General features: G+C 35.4%; 1 protein-coding gene and 1 non-coding gene across 18 annotated transcripts in view; both read right to left on the reverse strand.

Moving 5' to 3' along the window:
• The window catches only part of NRXN1 (neurexin 1), a 1,149,661-nt gene that overhangs the window by 1,102,279 nt on the left and 30,953 nt on the right, over nt 1-16,429 (reverse strand). The window lies entirely within an intron of this gene.
• LOC143661844 (U6 spliceosomal RNA) lies at nt 8,347-8,453 on the reverse strand. Its single transcript, XR_013164882.1, has one exon. It is a non-coding gene; the product is annotated as a U6 spliceosomal RNA (small nuclear RNA).

Raw genomic sequence — 16,429 nt, forward strand, 5'->3', positions numbered from 1 at the left:
TTGATCTTTTATGGTTTACAAACCATATGTATAATTCTCCAAAACTTTCTGATAATCAAAAACAATTCTTGTCTTTCCTCAGTTTATTCACTTATTCATTTATTAATACTACTTTAAAAATAAAGAACTGTTCTTCAAGGAGTTTTATTTACATAACTATTCAGTCTTCAAATCACTAAAGCCGCCTTTTCCAACCAAAATTCACTCACAAAGTGAGTTACATTCATTATGAAAACTCTTGCATTCCCAATGCTAGATGTCCAGAAGCACAGTTACGGTGACCATTCATATTTCAGTGGAGTTTTATGGAACCACACTCCTGGGCTTTACCACATCCAAATATTCTACTGTTAGGTGGGCCTATAAACATGTAAGAACCTGAAAAGACCCCTAATGCAGGAGGCCATGAAAAAGTGGCCCACAGTGAAGTGTCCTCTAAATTAACCTGCTAACGCCTGTTCTTGGATGGCCCTCCAGCTGACAAATTTTTTTCTACTAAAGAAGTTGCAATTCTACAGAACAATCATGTATAAAATACGGAATACCCACATATCACCCTATTATCAACACCTTGAAACAGAGTGGCACATTTGCCATAATAGATGAAAGCACATTTTTATAATTGTACTATTCACCAGAGTTCATGGTCTACTCGAGATTCACTGTTTGTGCTGTGCAGTTCCATGGATTCCTCTTATTTCACATTCTTATTCCAGTACCATATATATTACCCAATATTATCCCCCATCCACATTGTGCCAGTTTGAAATTGTCATGTAACCCATTAAAGCCCCGTTCTTTCATCTTCATTCAGTATTGCTGGGTGAGAACTTTTTGATTGTTTCCATTGAGATGTGTCCCACCCAATTATGGGAGGTACCTTTTAATTAGGTGGTTTCCATGCAGATGTATCTACAATGGAGCCCTTTAAGAGGGAACTATTCTGGAAAACACTTCAGAGCCAACAGAGCCCACACAGCCAGAGACCCTTGGAGATGAAGAAAGAGAATGTGCCTGGGGAAGATGTTTGAAACAAGAAGCCAGAGATGCCAGAAGATGCCAGTCACATGCCTTCCCAGCTGACAGAGGTGTTTCAGACCCACTGGTCTTTTTCAACCAAGGTATTTTTCTCTGGATGCCTTAGTTTGGACATTTTTATAGCCTTAGAATTGTAAACTTGCAATTTAATAAATTCCTTTTTTAAAAGCTACTCCATTTATGGTATATTGCATTTCAGAATTTAAAAAACTAAAACACACACTCAAACACATGATCCAATGCTGCCAACTACATTCACAATGCTATGCCACCATCATTGCACCATGGTTTTTGTCTCTGAGCTCATCTGTACCTACTACTCGACCCTCATATTCCATGACAATGAAGTCACCATTAAGGAGAATAAGATCAATGCTCTCACTAAAGCAGCTCGTGTAAAAGTCACACCTTTCTAGCCTGGCTTATTTGCAAAAGTCCTGGCCAATGTCAACAATGGGAACCTCATCTGCAGTGTAGGGGCTGGTGGACCTGCCCAAGCAGCAGGTCCTGCCCCCTCCACCACTGATGCTCCAGTCAGGAGAACAAAGCGAAAGCAGTGAAAGAAGAATGTGAGGAGCCTGTTAATTAGAGTTCCGGTCTTCTTTATGTGCTCTTGTCACATATTTGATAAAAACTGAACTAAAAAAAAAAAATGGATTTAAGGATTTAAAAAAAATTAAAGCATAAAATATGCAATGTAGACCCATGCTTATTACCTGATCTTTTACAGAAAATCTTTTCAATCTCTACCCTATAGTATATCTAATTTGCTCATCATATCAAAAGGGTATTATATGCCAGAGACCTGGGTTCAATTCTCAGTGCCTGCCCATGCAAAAAAGAAAGGGGGGCGGGTATTATAGCTCCATAAAAAAGGCCATAAAAAGACAACCAATATAACTCTTTATGCTGAGTCACAGGCTGAAGACTCTATCTGGAATAGAAAAGGATAAATATTTCTGAAATCTTAAAATGATTTATTTTCCTCACCAAATCTCAATGAAAATGTCTGTGTTAGAAGCAAAAAGTAGAAGTAAACATACCAATAAAAGCCCCAAGTTGTTTTCTTATTTTCACCAGAACTTAACTATGCAGAGGAAGTCTTCTTTAGTGACTATCAACAAATCAACTGAATGACTTAAGGAAACTGAAAAGAGAAATAGCTTAAGAAGTAAGTAGCTGGTCTTATACCCCAAATTTTATTCATATCTCAACAAAATCAACTCCTTCTTTAAATACCTTATAAATGGATTTAGGAACATTTTTAGATATAAGATATTGGGAAATAAATTTGCCCCTAAAGTTATTGGGAGATTGGCCCAAGTCTGCAGAGTCAGCATGTCAATTTTTCTTTCTGCTCCAAAACCCATGAAATGACAGAAAATATGCTTTTAAAAGATCCAGAAGAGCACTAGAGAACAAAAGAGAGTGACAATGACAGATGATAGATTTTGAGGACCAACTTAAATGGGGGGAGAACTAAACCCAGATATTATCACAGATCAAAATACACATGGGATAAAATGCTGCTGTGTTAGGAGGGAAGAAAGTTCCAATCATGAAGTACATTCTGATTGCCTGAGCCAGTCAGCCCCTCTCCTCTTCCAGACTTGTGCTGAGGGAGAGGGAACACTGTGCAGCAATGGCATTTACTCCCAAGTAAAAGCATTTAAATGCTTTTAAGTGGCTGCTGAGGATCAGGATACCAGGCAAGGGTGACAGCTTAGAAGAGAAGTTGTGGCTGCACCTGGTCCTGCAGCTTCTCCAACTCCATCACCACCACTACCATCACCAAAGTCATGATGATGATGATCATCATCGATATTTACTGATCTTACCACACTTCAGGCACCATTCTAAGCATTTGTATGTGTATGCTCTTATTAAATCCTTAACTCCATAAAGTAGATGCTGTTATTATCTCCACGTTACAAATGAAGAAAACAAGACATGGAGAATTTAAGTAATTTTCTCAGTAGGTATTCGTCTGCTGAGTTGAGTTCTAGCTTAGTTCAGTCTGGCTCCAGAACCAATTCCTTAACCACTAGAACACACTGTATTTCTAAAGCCCCAACATATAGGGTAACTGTCAATGTCACTAAACTATGAGAAGTATTCTAAAATACATGGTTAAGAATAAAATTAATAATCATTACACATCTGAAGAATATCAACATTATGAAACAGAGACACTAATCGCAACTAAAGAATCCACACTGGTGGAAGTCAAAGATATAAAAGTAAATACAAGTAACCTCTCAGAGAAATTAAAGAGGGCTTTCTATCATTTAAAAGAAAATGACTGGAGATACTAAAAAAAATAAATACATGATGTAAAATAAATTCTATAGAAATGGTAATTAGTAAAAGATTTCATATAACTACAGGTCTAATTAGTGAGCTGGAAGACTGATCTGAGGATTACATGCAGGAAACAATGCAAAACATCAAAGACTTAGAAAGTATGACTTAAAAGATATAGTTTGAGACATGGTTTAAAAGCAGAGGAATTTCTCAAATTCACCCAATTACATTCCTAGAAAGATCAGAAAGAATAGATATATAAAATAAAATTTCCCAAACTGAGGATACATGCATATCTTTCGTTCAGAAGTTTACCAAATGCTGACAAACATGAATAGAAGTTATTCTTAGATATCTTGGAAAACTTTAGAAAACCAAGGATTAAGAGAAATTCTGTTTTGAAGCGAAACAATTTTGAAGCTTTCTGCTGAAAATCCAAAAAGCTTCCAGAGTAGGGGGAATAAGAAGTTACATATACCCAAAAGAAAATCAGATTGACACCAAACTTCTCATCTTCAACACTGCCTAACAGACGATCAGAAAGAGATGGTCTCAAAAATCTGATTTGGAGTCTAGAATCTTATAGCCAAGCAATCCAACATTCAAGTGGGAGGCAAAATAATTTCTTTTTCAGATCTACAAAAATTCAGAAGTTATTATACCAACAAACCTCTCTGAAAGAATTAATTGGGGTTATGTTCCAATATTGAAGAAAAAAGGATTCAAGGAAGAGGAACATATGAGACACAAGAAACATATATATTCAAGAAAAAGCAGAAGTTAGACATACCAAAGCAAATAGAAAATGTAAGCAGAAAATACAGGAGAATTTTTTATTCTCTTGGAACACGAAAGCTATGTTAAGTAAGAAATTAAATCCAGAGTTTTAAAGAAAAAGATTGTCATTTTTTTTTACATTAAACAATGAAACAAAAAATTAAAACTTCTAAAGGAAGAAAAACAACAGAAAGTTAAAAAAAAAAAAAGAGGTGTGATGCCTGGTAAAGGATATTTCTCCCATATATGACTGATAAAATATTAATATACAGAATATAAAAATGATGTTTTAACTCCAAAAAATGAATATGTATAAACTAGCAAATCACAGAAAAAAGAGTTTAAAAGGCCAATAGATATGTAAAAAGATGTTCTATCTCCTTAGAATAAGGAAAACATAAATTAAAACACCAACCTATTTGTCTCCTCAAAAGATTGGGACATGTAAAACGTGAAAATATTCTGTCTTGGTGAGAGGTACACAAAAATAGACATTTTATATACTCTTGATACAAGTATAGATCAGCAGAGTCACTTCTAAGAGAAATCTGGAATTAGTTAGCTCTTAGCAATTCCATTTTTATAAATCTATCCTCAGAAATTTTACTTAGGCATGAATAAATATGTATATATGTGAGTGAAATATGAACAAATATGGACAAAATAATGTCTACTGCAACATTATTTTAATAGTTCAAAATATTGAAATGCCCTAAATTTTCACCAAAAACAAAGTGGCCACTAAATCATGTTCCATGCTTTGAAATACTGATTGAGTACTAAGAAAGAATGAGATATAACCTCAAATTTCCAAAACATGGTAAGTGGAAAAAAGCAATGCAAAACAAAAAGTTCATATAATAAGCCTCTTTGTTTTAACAAAAACAAATGATAAGATAAATGTGGAAATGTAAGAAAGGATTAGAAGTTGCACGCCAAATTTTAAAAGTGCTAAATTTTAGGATAGAGTACTAAGAAGGGGTAGAATTGGAGATTTTTTTTTCCCCCTTCAAAATATATTTCTAAATGTTATCAATCTTTGAATTGAAAACGTGCTTATAAACTTCTGCAATTAAGAAAGCAGCAAGCAAGTTAATACAATTACGACAGAGGGAGAGAACTATTAAAAGAACCAAAATTATCATCTTGTGTGATGATGACTAAATGTGTTGTTACATTCATTTTATATATTATAATTTGGAGTTTAATACCTCTTTATATGTTGGTTATTTATTGCCAAGGAAACAAATTACTACAAAATCTCTAGGGTTCTCTATGTAAGTCAGTGTAGTCTTTTAGCACAAAATTTAAAAAAAAACATTTAAAATTAAAAGTCACACCCCACAAATAAAGGCATTTTAAAATCATTGTCCTCACTTTCTTCTTTCAAATATTCTCTCCCTTATTACCTGGAATCACTTCAGGCTAATTTATCATTAACGCTCCCCTGTCTCCCACATTCTGGAACTGGAATGTGTAGTGACATATTTTGAGCAACTAATGCTCCCAAAAGACACTGATACAAACTTAAAGCAAAATAATGGACCAAATGAATCATAACATTCGTGCATGCCTTAAGTTTTTGTTAGGAAATAGGAATTTTACTGAGAGGTCCAAAGTCCAGTCTTCATTACCACTGAAGCATCTCCCCACTGCACATTCAATTTGTGTGAACACACTTAAGACAACTTCTGAGAGAGGATGCCTTATGTCCAGTGTTATTTGGGACTATATGCTGTTTGGTTGGTTGGAGGAGTTTGTCAAGGAATCAATAATAATCTAGGATCTGGGCATTTCTTTCTGGATTAATGGATAGCTAAGTAGAGCTATTCAAGCCAAAGACCATTAACCCCAATTGGTCCCTGTCCAGTTGTGGCAGCTGCAGAATTACAGCTGCAGAATTACAGAACATTACAAAATATGTACTTACTCTTCCAGACATCACTTAAATGGTTCCTTAGCACGTAACTTTTGCAAGAAATCAAAATAGATTGATTTTCTAGGCCAAGTTCACTATATTCTATTCAATTCATAAAATCCATAAGCCTAAACCCAGATATCTAATATTAAAATGTTTGTACACTAGTGAGGTCCACTCAAGAATCAGATAGTTCTGATGCAACAGTGTTTTGTATGATATGGAGTCTTTCAAAAGGGCAGGGGAAACTCCAATATTCCCCTAATAAAAATAAACTAGGCAGGACAATCACATGATTGTCATCTGCGTTCCTAACAGTTTAGCATGCCATAGGAATGCATATCCTGTGGCATATCACGATTGGACTTAATTAATGATCATTCATTTTAATTTTGAGGCTGGTCTCCATTTATCAATTCTTCTGATAAAGTATCCATCTCGAAATAATACAAACTTTTGACAGGGACTATTTACATTTATTTTCTCCCAAAAGGACATATAACAAGGAAAACTATGTGCTTTCATGTTTTTTGTTTTTTTTTTTTTTGATTATGACAAAGTGGACAATTAAACAAGAATGCCAAGTCAAAAGGCTCTCACCAAGTAGAGGATCCTCAGGAAAATGAATGGCAGGATGTGTCAGATTTAAACCAAACCAAGAAGAGGTAAATCTGCCTTTAACAGCTCCATATTCCCCCTTCTGTTTACTTTCTTATAACTCTTATCATATATAAATGAATGCAAACATGTCTTATTTTTAAACAATGAGATCATTCATTGAAGTCTCAGAGTATTTTGCCATAATGCTCCATGCAGGCAATCTGGGCACAGGTTTTAGCATCAGCTGCCCCTGATTTGAGAATGCTATGCCCCATTAATTAAGCTATGTAAGGCTGTCTATGTATTCTGAACTAAACCTTGGTTTTCCCTTCTGTAAAATGGGAATAATGACAGTATCTATGCCATTAGGTTGTTGTGAGGATTAAATAGCTTATCCTTGTAAACCTTTTATCATAGTGGTATAATAACATACATATATTATCATTAATATTTCTGTTGCCCCAGCTTTCTACTCTTCCCTTATCTTTCCATTTCCTTCTCTTATTTACCATTTTTCCTACCTTTTCTCTCTCTTAGATTTTTCCTTTTTTAAAAGTCAGATCATCAGGATTTTCTCTTCTATTTTTTTTTGGGGGGGGTGGATTCAGTATTTTTAGATATTAGAAAATCATGCTAATTTTTCCTAATTGGACAGATGGTCGGTGTTTTAGTTTGCTAATACTGCTGGGATGCAATTTACCAGAAATAGACTGGCTTTAATAAGGGGATTTATTTAGTTAAAAATTTAGAGTTCTTCAGAGGAGAGACAGTTGGCTTTCCTCTGGCTTTCTTGGTCACATGGGAAGACACAAGAGTGTCTACTGACCTCCCCTCCCAGCTTCTGGGTTCACATAGGTTTCCCTGGGGTGATTTCTTTCTGCATCTCCAAATGTTTGGATCTGAGCTGGCTCTGAGCTCTGAGCCGAGTTGAGCCAAGCTGGGCTGGGCTGGGCTGAACTCTGTTCTGACTGCTCTCTTTTAAGCCTCCAACTAATTAAATAAAATGTCACTCATTGCAGAAGGCATTCCCCTCAGCTGACTGTAGATGTAGTCGGCCATAGATGAATTTCACATGCTGATGATTTAAGACCACAGCACAACTGGGCACCAACACATAGCCAAGTTAACACCTGAACCTAACTACTATAGTCAGTAAGAATTAAACATCTTAGTAAGAGTATTTTGAAATTTACTCAGTCTTCCATTTAATGTCTGCAGATATTTTCTGTGGACAGAAGAGAGACTTTATTTTTCGAAAAGCATGCAATATATGCATTCATCTCATTTTTATGAGCACATTCTATATCTGAGTGGGAATGTTACTGCTAAGGTTATTTTTGAGGCATAATTTACATATAGAAAAAAACATCCTTTTAAGGCGTACAGTTCTATGAATTTTGACAAACACTTATAGTCATGTAACCACCAGTACAATACAGACATAAACCATTCCCATCATTGTCCCAGGGACATGGCAACCAGCAATTGTTTTCTGTTCCCATAAGTTTCATCTTTTCTTATCATCATATAAATGGACTATACAGTATGTATGCTTTTTTTTTTTGCGGGGGGGACGGTGAATGGTCCAGGAATCAAACCTTGGTCTCCCTCATGGAAGGTGAGCATTCTACTACTGAATCACCCATGCACCCAGTATGTAGGCTTTTTAAATTTTTTGGGGGGGGGAGATTTTTGCTTTTAAAAAAAAAAAAATTATGGAGCACTTCATGAATTTGCATGTCATCCTTGTGCAGGGGCCATGCTAATCTTCTCTGTATTGTTCCAATTTTAGTATATGTGCTGCCACAGCAAGCACAGTATGTAGGCTTTGAATTGGCTTCTTTCACTTAGCATAAATCATTTAAAGTTCATCCATATTGTTGCATTTATTGTATTTTGTTCTCTCCATTGAAGAATGACTGGATTGTATGGAGATACTCAGTTCATTCATCATTGATAGACATTTGAGTTGTTTCTAGATTTTAGTTATTAGGTATAAATCCGCTATAAACATTAGGTACAGATTTTTCATGTACTTTTTGGTGGTGGAGGCACATGTTTTCATTTATTTGCTAAATACTTAGGAGTAGAATTGCTGAATAGTATGTTTGATGTTATCAGAAAATGTCAAACTCTTTTCTAACGTCATGTTATAAATTCTCATTCCTATCAGCAATACATGAGTTTCAGGTGCTCCTTGCCAATGCTTGATATTGCCAGTTTTTTGTTGATTGTTTTTTTTAACATTAGTCATTCTAATAAAGGTGTAATGGTTTCTCACTGTGGTTTTAATTTACATTTTTTCTAATAACTAATAATGTGGATCACCTTTTCAGTGCTTATTTGCCATCTGTATATCTTCTTTTTTTTTTTTTTTAAAGGAAAGACAGAGAGAAGGAAGGAAGGATAGAAGGGAGGAAGAAAGGGAAACATCTTTTTAAACATTTTCTTGTTTTATTGTATTTTGTTTCTCCGTTTTTGTTACATGGGCTGGGGCCGGGAATCGAACCGAGGTCCTCCGGCATAGCAGGCAAGCACTTTGCCCGCTGAGCCACCGCGGCCCGCCCTGTATATCTTCTTTAGAGAATGGTTTGCTCAAATATTTTGATCATTTTTGTACTTTGTTGTTTTATTTTTGAGTTGTAAGAGCACTTTCTACATTCAGGATACAAGTCCATTATTAGGATACAAGTCTGTTTTTTTCCTGTTTTGTGGCCTTTCTTATTTTTTAAGCATGTCTTTGAAATCTATTGCTAAGAATTTAATTTTTAGAAAAAGTTAAAAAAAAATCATTTAAACTATCACTTTGCAAATTCCCCATACACACACATAAATGGCAATGAAAGTTAATGACCATGTGGCTTACAAAATGTTTAGCTCTTCTTTTGATCTAGTTTCAAAATAAAGTAGTGAGTAGTTTAAATGTTCTTTTGAATTCTTTACCACATAGGGAAAAATATTCATCGAATGTTATTTGCTCTACAGAGCACAGAGAGGAGCCTGAGTGACTAAGAGTTTTTGTTTCTATCATCAAGAAAAGAAATACATTCAACTTCCCTTACCTCTCCTTCTCAATTCTTAACACCTTTCCAATTTGGATCTGCAGTCTTATGCATCCTTGCATCCTATTAAACAGGAATATGATTTTGACTCTCCCAACTCTGTAAGTCAACATTCTTCTAAATTTCTCTTTCTCCTGCCAGTGTTTCCTCAGATCTACTACTCATATGCTGGTGAAGGTTCCAAGAATCCCACAAAAAACAAGCTTGCCCACGATGACACCCCAATATTTCTCAAATCCTTGTCTTTTACCTCTGGGATAAGAATAACTGTACATAACAGAGAACGATATGGAGAAGATGCAATTTGGGGAATCTGATAGAATTTGACCTGTATTCTGGCTCTGAAATCATTCGTATCTTCTTTCCCGCACTTCCTTACTCCCTCTCTCCCTTTCTTCCTTCCTTCCTCAAATTATTTTTAGGCTCATTTGCTGTGTGCATTATGCTAGAAACTAGAATACAGTCGTGAACAAGACAGACTTAGCTTTTTCTCTCTAAAAAAATTACGGCAGTTTGCTTGTTGTCCTGAGTAAACTATCAAGCTTTTCTGTGATTTCCTTTTCTAACTCTGAAATAGACAAAGCTATCCTTACCTCACATACTTACTGAATGTGATTGTTGAGACACATCCAAGATATCTACGTTTTTAAACATTGAGGTGAATGGGATATTCTTTTTTGCTATCCCCCATTTTCTGCAAAATTAATCTCCTAAATAGCTTATACCTAAAGGGGGAAAGAAAGATGCCAATGCAACATCACACTGAAAAGAATGCTTGTGCAAATAGTGAGCTAATAACAGGAAGCACAGGAAAACCAGCTTTCTGGTGTATGATCTTGAGAATCTACTCAACCCCAGGGCAGTAGTGTGATAGCTACTGAACAATAATCTCTCAGCAGAATAATTTACCTTTCAACATATCTTCACTCCTATAGTAATGCTTTGCCTATCCTCTGGAACACTGCTCCACATCTTCCCATATTCCCCATTATGAGCAAACTTTTTCCACATGTCAATGAGGCCTTTGTACTTGAAGGAGTAAGACTTAAACAACAGGAGCAGAAAACAGTTTGGCATTAAATATGCACTAAGTTTCCATAAAACAAATTCTCTAATTTCTTGGGAATGCAATTCAAGGGGCACATTCCTCTGAGATAAAAACAGCTTTTACAATACAAGCTATTAAAAGGCCCAATTCAATACAAGCTTTTTATTGTTCATTCCATTCTCATAACTTCAGTTTCAATAAAAGACCCTATTAGAAATGCTTCCCCATGAGGTGGTTGTGCTGGCATTTCTACCATTTTCCGGCATTTTATCTATTTTTGTTTATAACATAATTGGCTAAAAATGGAAAATCTAGATCAAGAGTGTGCATATGTAAATCCTTTAGTCAAAAATACATAATTTACTAAACAGTGGGAGAAAGATCAAAGGTGATAGAGTTATATAGAGAAGGTAGGCTTTAACAAATAAGTATGAGTGCTGAGTCATTATATTGATATTTCTTTTAGTCTCCAGCATCTTAGAGCAGCTAGAAATAAAAACCTTAAATTGTGGAATTGTAACCTGTATCAAACTCTGAAATCCGTTCTGCAACAAACTGTTGTAGTGTGCTTTGAAATTTATTGCCTTTTTTGTATATATGTTTCACAAAAAAGAAAAAAGACATTTTTAGGTTCAGCTATAGCATTTCAATCAGGTGTCAGTTCAGGGACAGTCAGGTGGTGATCTAATAGGAAGCCCACATTCCAAAGGAGACAACTAGAGTTTATTCTGTTTTCTGTATATCAAGATCCATAACCTACTCCCTGCTAATCAGAATGCTGGAATGTCAGAAACAAATCTCTGGTGTTTATTAGTATTGGTTGGCATAATGAATGTTATATATTGAAAATTAAAAGTGGTGAAATGCAAAAAAAATCTATAACTTAATTCAAGATAAGGGAGGATGAGACCAGAAGCTGCCTGGCTTCTTTCCATTTCATAAGGATCCATTGGCTGAATTAATCCAATGAAAGAGAGAGAACGTTATTGCTATTTTCATTCACAAAGTTCTCCTCATCAAGCGAGTCAACTCTTATTCTGTATACTTAAAATCACAAATTTTTCAACATCTGAATCCAATCTTTTAACCAAATAATGATCACTGAGTATTCACTGTGAGGAAGACCCAATGTCAAATATCCATCAATATGACGGTTTGGTTAGACAGATAGATACAGATAGGTAGATGGGTGGGTGGGTGGTTAGAAGGATGATTAGATAGATAGATAGATAGATAGATCGGTAGGTAGGTAGGTAGGTAGGTAGGTAGGTAGGTAGGTAGATGATAGATAGATAGATAGATAGATAGATAGATAGATAGATAAGCAGATAGATAAGCAGATAGATAAACAGATCCAAATGCTAGCTAGCAAGGCTACTAATTTTATTTACATGTGGTCTCATTTATTCACCAAACCTAACCAGTGAAGTAGATATGAGCACTATCTGTATTTTATAAAAGAGAAACTGAGGCTTACAGAAGTTGACTAACCTTGTCCAAGGTTAAACAAATAGCAAGTAGCAAGTAGTCATCTCAAACTCATGATTAAAACTCAAGCAGTCTGCCCTCAAAGATTTTCTTTAGCCATACATGAAAGGGCTTTAAAAGACTGAGACTCTTCACACAGCACACAGTAGGCAGATAACAGAAAATATTGACTGGTAAGTCAGTGAATCTGAGGGCTTCAAAATTGGTTTAGGGCTTATAAAAGCACAGCTCACTATAACCAGAATTTTACCTATTATGAAAATAAGCTGTTGGCAGAACCTGAAAGAAATCAGGGAAGTCCCCATGAGGATTAGGGAGAAGTTATAATGAAAATCAGGAAGATGGTTTAATAAGAAAGAAATTCAATATACTTCTCCTCTCCTTCAATTCTGCTTGTGTATAGTATGTTCATCTAGGAACAACTCTGTTTGTTTCCTTACTACAGCTTTTTTTTCCATGTAGCATAGAAATTATTCACGTTTCTTTAGAAGCATGGGGATCAGAAGTTTATATGGATGACTATTAAAAGAATAGGCTATTAGTAAAAGCAGGTGAGTCAATACAGCATGCCATGTTAAACGCAACTAAATTTCTGACAGCACTATAGGAACAGAAACCCCAAACAGAATTTACCAGGTGCTTGATTTTACAGAATGACAAAAATTTCTTATGATCAAAAGCCACATGGACCAAGCCTTCTCTAGTGATTTCTAAAATAACACACACAAAACACTAAAATATACAGGACATATAAGGACCAGAATAAAACAGATTTCACCTGAACAGAAAAAATATGTGAAATATACACATATTAGGAACGACTGCCTTTTTAAGGGGGGGGAGGCAAATGACAGTTATGGGAGAAAATAGATAGCAATTGTTGACAAGGGGACATAGTAATTGAACATTTAGATTGGAAGAGTCCATAAACAAAATATTACCTAAGTCCTCCATACTGCTCAATGGAAATGGAAGTGCAAGTAATTCATGATGTACTCACACTGACATGGGTAATGCAGTGTTCTTCCTGCTAGTCTAAGATTTTTTACGAATTACAAAGCTTAGTGTCAACTTGTTTCTTCATCTTCAGATCGAAGTTCCCTTTGATCCATAGATCTTTTTTTCTATGTTCATTAAATCAATCCTTCATAGGTTTTCTTCATTAGTTAGTGATCAAAATTTTTTCAGTCTAACTTTATTCTATTAACAAGAGCTTAATTCCCCAACTTGCCACGGCTCCTTCAAATTCTCAGATTACATCAAAGTTCTTTGTCAGTCTCACTTTTAATGTCGTAAGCATACACACAGCTCATATTAAAATATCTCTCATTCCTGGTAAAATACAATATAAGTGGAATACTAGTATAGTAATAGATTCTACATAACAAAATTTGCTCCATAGACCGTTTTATGGAACACTGTAAATTTCTCAACACGCTATTTACAGATTCTTCACAGCAACAATTACATATGGAAAATCCTGTCTCTGCTCTCTGTCATTTAATTGTAAGTGGAAAGGTTCATGATTATGCTGAAAAAGGGAACCCCGAGAACTTTTTGAATCTTGTTCTCTAAGTGGTATATATATATATATTAACCTTCAATGCCTTTCTATCTTCCTACCCTCCCTATTTTAACTAATCCGGCAAGAACACCCACTTCAATTCCCAAAATACATATGCAAAAACCAAAAAAATAGGTTTAGGTTTTGTTTACCAAGTTCTTCCTCTGGGCCAGACATGATTCTAAGCATCTCATTACCACAACCTTTCAAGGTCGAGATTCTCATTGTCTGTACTGCGAGACAACATTGCGAGAAGACTGAGACTTAGAGAAGTTTAACTGGTCCACCGCCACAGTTAAAGTTAATAAGTGGTTGAACCAAGGCAGTCTGTACTCTTACTATTCTTAGCAGGTCAAAACCTGTACTCTTAACTACCAATCTTCACTAATAAACATACACACACACACACTAAATTTAATAAACTGCACAAAAGCTAAATGTCAATTTTATTTCATTCATTATAAGAAAAAACAGAGACTTCAATTTGGAAGTCACCTACATTCAAATTTCCCAACTCTACTTGATTATCTAGTCAAAAGCTTCCAGGTTTTCACATTATCAGAGTTCATCAAGATTTTATCTATGGGAGAGAGCACACCCAAAGAGGCACAGCTTATCTTAGCTTATATCTATTATCTATTTCAAAACAAAACTCATCCCACTTAGAGAAATTATTTTTAAACTGTATGTTTCATAAAAAGGATTTCTAATTTTGATGCAGTTCACTACTGAGACTGTACTATCGCAGTGCCATGCATCTGGGGAATGCTCAATAAATATTTGAATATAACTGCCAAAGTTATAGATAATATGAATTGCACATGTAGTACACATCTGAGTTCTTAAAAGTCTAAATTCAAAATGGAGCTTTAGATTATTGTAAGAGCAACAATGCAAAATTAACTTTGTGAAAGCTACAGTAAGCACAGGATGCAAAATAATCTGAACTGCATTTGGTAATCAAATATGAACAGTGGCACAGTTAGACTGGGCCTTTTATTCTTTTCTTCAAAATCCATTCTCAATGTGGTTTTTAGTTTTAAATATTAAAGTCACTCAAGCTTGAAGAACAACAGTATTTGTGCCCAGTTCAAAAGAAATACTGGGTAATAATCTTGAATACAAAAGATCATTTTAAGAAAAAAAATACATTGGTGTGAACATTGATACTGGGGCTGAAGCTGTCAATCAAAATGTCACTATTAATTTGGAGGACAGTTGTATTTCTGCAGAGGCTGACAAAAAGGGCCTAAACAGAGAACTAATCTACTGTCAAGTTGAAAGGAATCTATGGATCACCTAGTCCCACCTTCTCATTTTCTAGATGAGGACAGAGATCCAGAGAGTAATAACTACCCCAAGATTATGCCACAAATCAGTGGCAGAGAAAAGATAAGAATTCAGAGGGGCCCAGAACTAAGAGAGCTGCATCTGAAAATGGGAAGACCTGGGAAATTGCCAGTGGATTTTAAATAAATGCTGCATTCCATCTAGTAGTTTATCTTTCAGTCTAAGATAAATGCAACTACAGACAAGTCCTAGCTTTTTACGGAATAGGCCAGATCAGAATTCACAGTAATAATTCCTGGGTGACTTGGCAAAGGCTTTGGAGGAATGCACCGAATGCTTTAACCTCCATGCTGTCACTCAGACCCACTCTCTCATGGTAGGAAGGATCGTGCTTTGTAAAGCATGCAGACGATTTTAGTAAAGTATTTAAATAAGCTACGGTCTCTGAAGTCCAGACATTAATGAATAAGTTTGTCATATCATATACAGAGGGTGGGTCTTGGCTATGTGGAGTGTGCATGACTTTGATACTGAATAGCGAGTGGGTTCTTCAAGGAGGTATCTTAGAAATATTGAGCTCCCATGAATAAAATGAAGACAGGAAATCAATCAATCGATTCTCCAGGAAGAGTATGAATGGGCAATTTGTAGGGAAGGGGGAGAAATAATTTATTTTGTAAATGCGTACTTTGGGACACAATGCTACAAATGTGTTGTACCCTTCTTAAAGAATATTCACTTAATGTTATCTATAATCTAACATCTTCTTCCAGGAAAAGCCTAGATGGAAATTGGTGAGCTCGGGTGAGGTAAGGGAGGATGAGCTTAACTTCCCTTCACCAAATGAGATGAATCATCTTGAGTTTTCACAAGGTAAGTTTTAAAGTGACATAAATGTACGTGTGTGTGTGTGTATTTATGTTTGTATGTTCATAGGTATTTATTAATCATATATTTAATTCATGTCAAAGGCAGCAGGGACAATGAAAAAGAACCTTGGAATAAAAGCCAGAAAACCTGAGTTCACATCTTAGTTCTGCATTTACTTAGCTTCTGGTCACCTTCATCTAGTCAAAAGAGTTCAGGATTCTAGTGCTAGAAAAAATAATCTTAAAAATCACTCCTAATTCATAGATTAGGAAACCGTGCATAAGACTTTTTTAAAAACAGACCCCTGAGTAACTCATTGAGCTCAGACTTAACACAGCAACACTAACCTCTGTCTCTATTACTTCCTACTATGATGGAGACTGTAAAGTTAAAGACCATATCTCACATGTTCCCTTGACATTAGGATTCTGCACATGACCTATGATTTACCAAGCAGATGATACCTACAG

The sequence above is a fragment of the Tamandua tetradactyla genome, chromosome 17 (genome assembly GCF_023851605.1).
Source record: "Tamandua tetradactyla isolate mTamTet1 chromosome 17, mTamTet1.pri, whole genome shotgun sequence".
NCBI classification, from domain to species: Eukaryota; Metazoa; Chordata; class Mammalia; order Pilosa; family Myrmecophagidae; genus Tamandua; species Tamandua tetradactyla.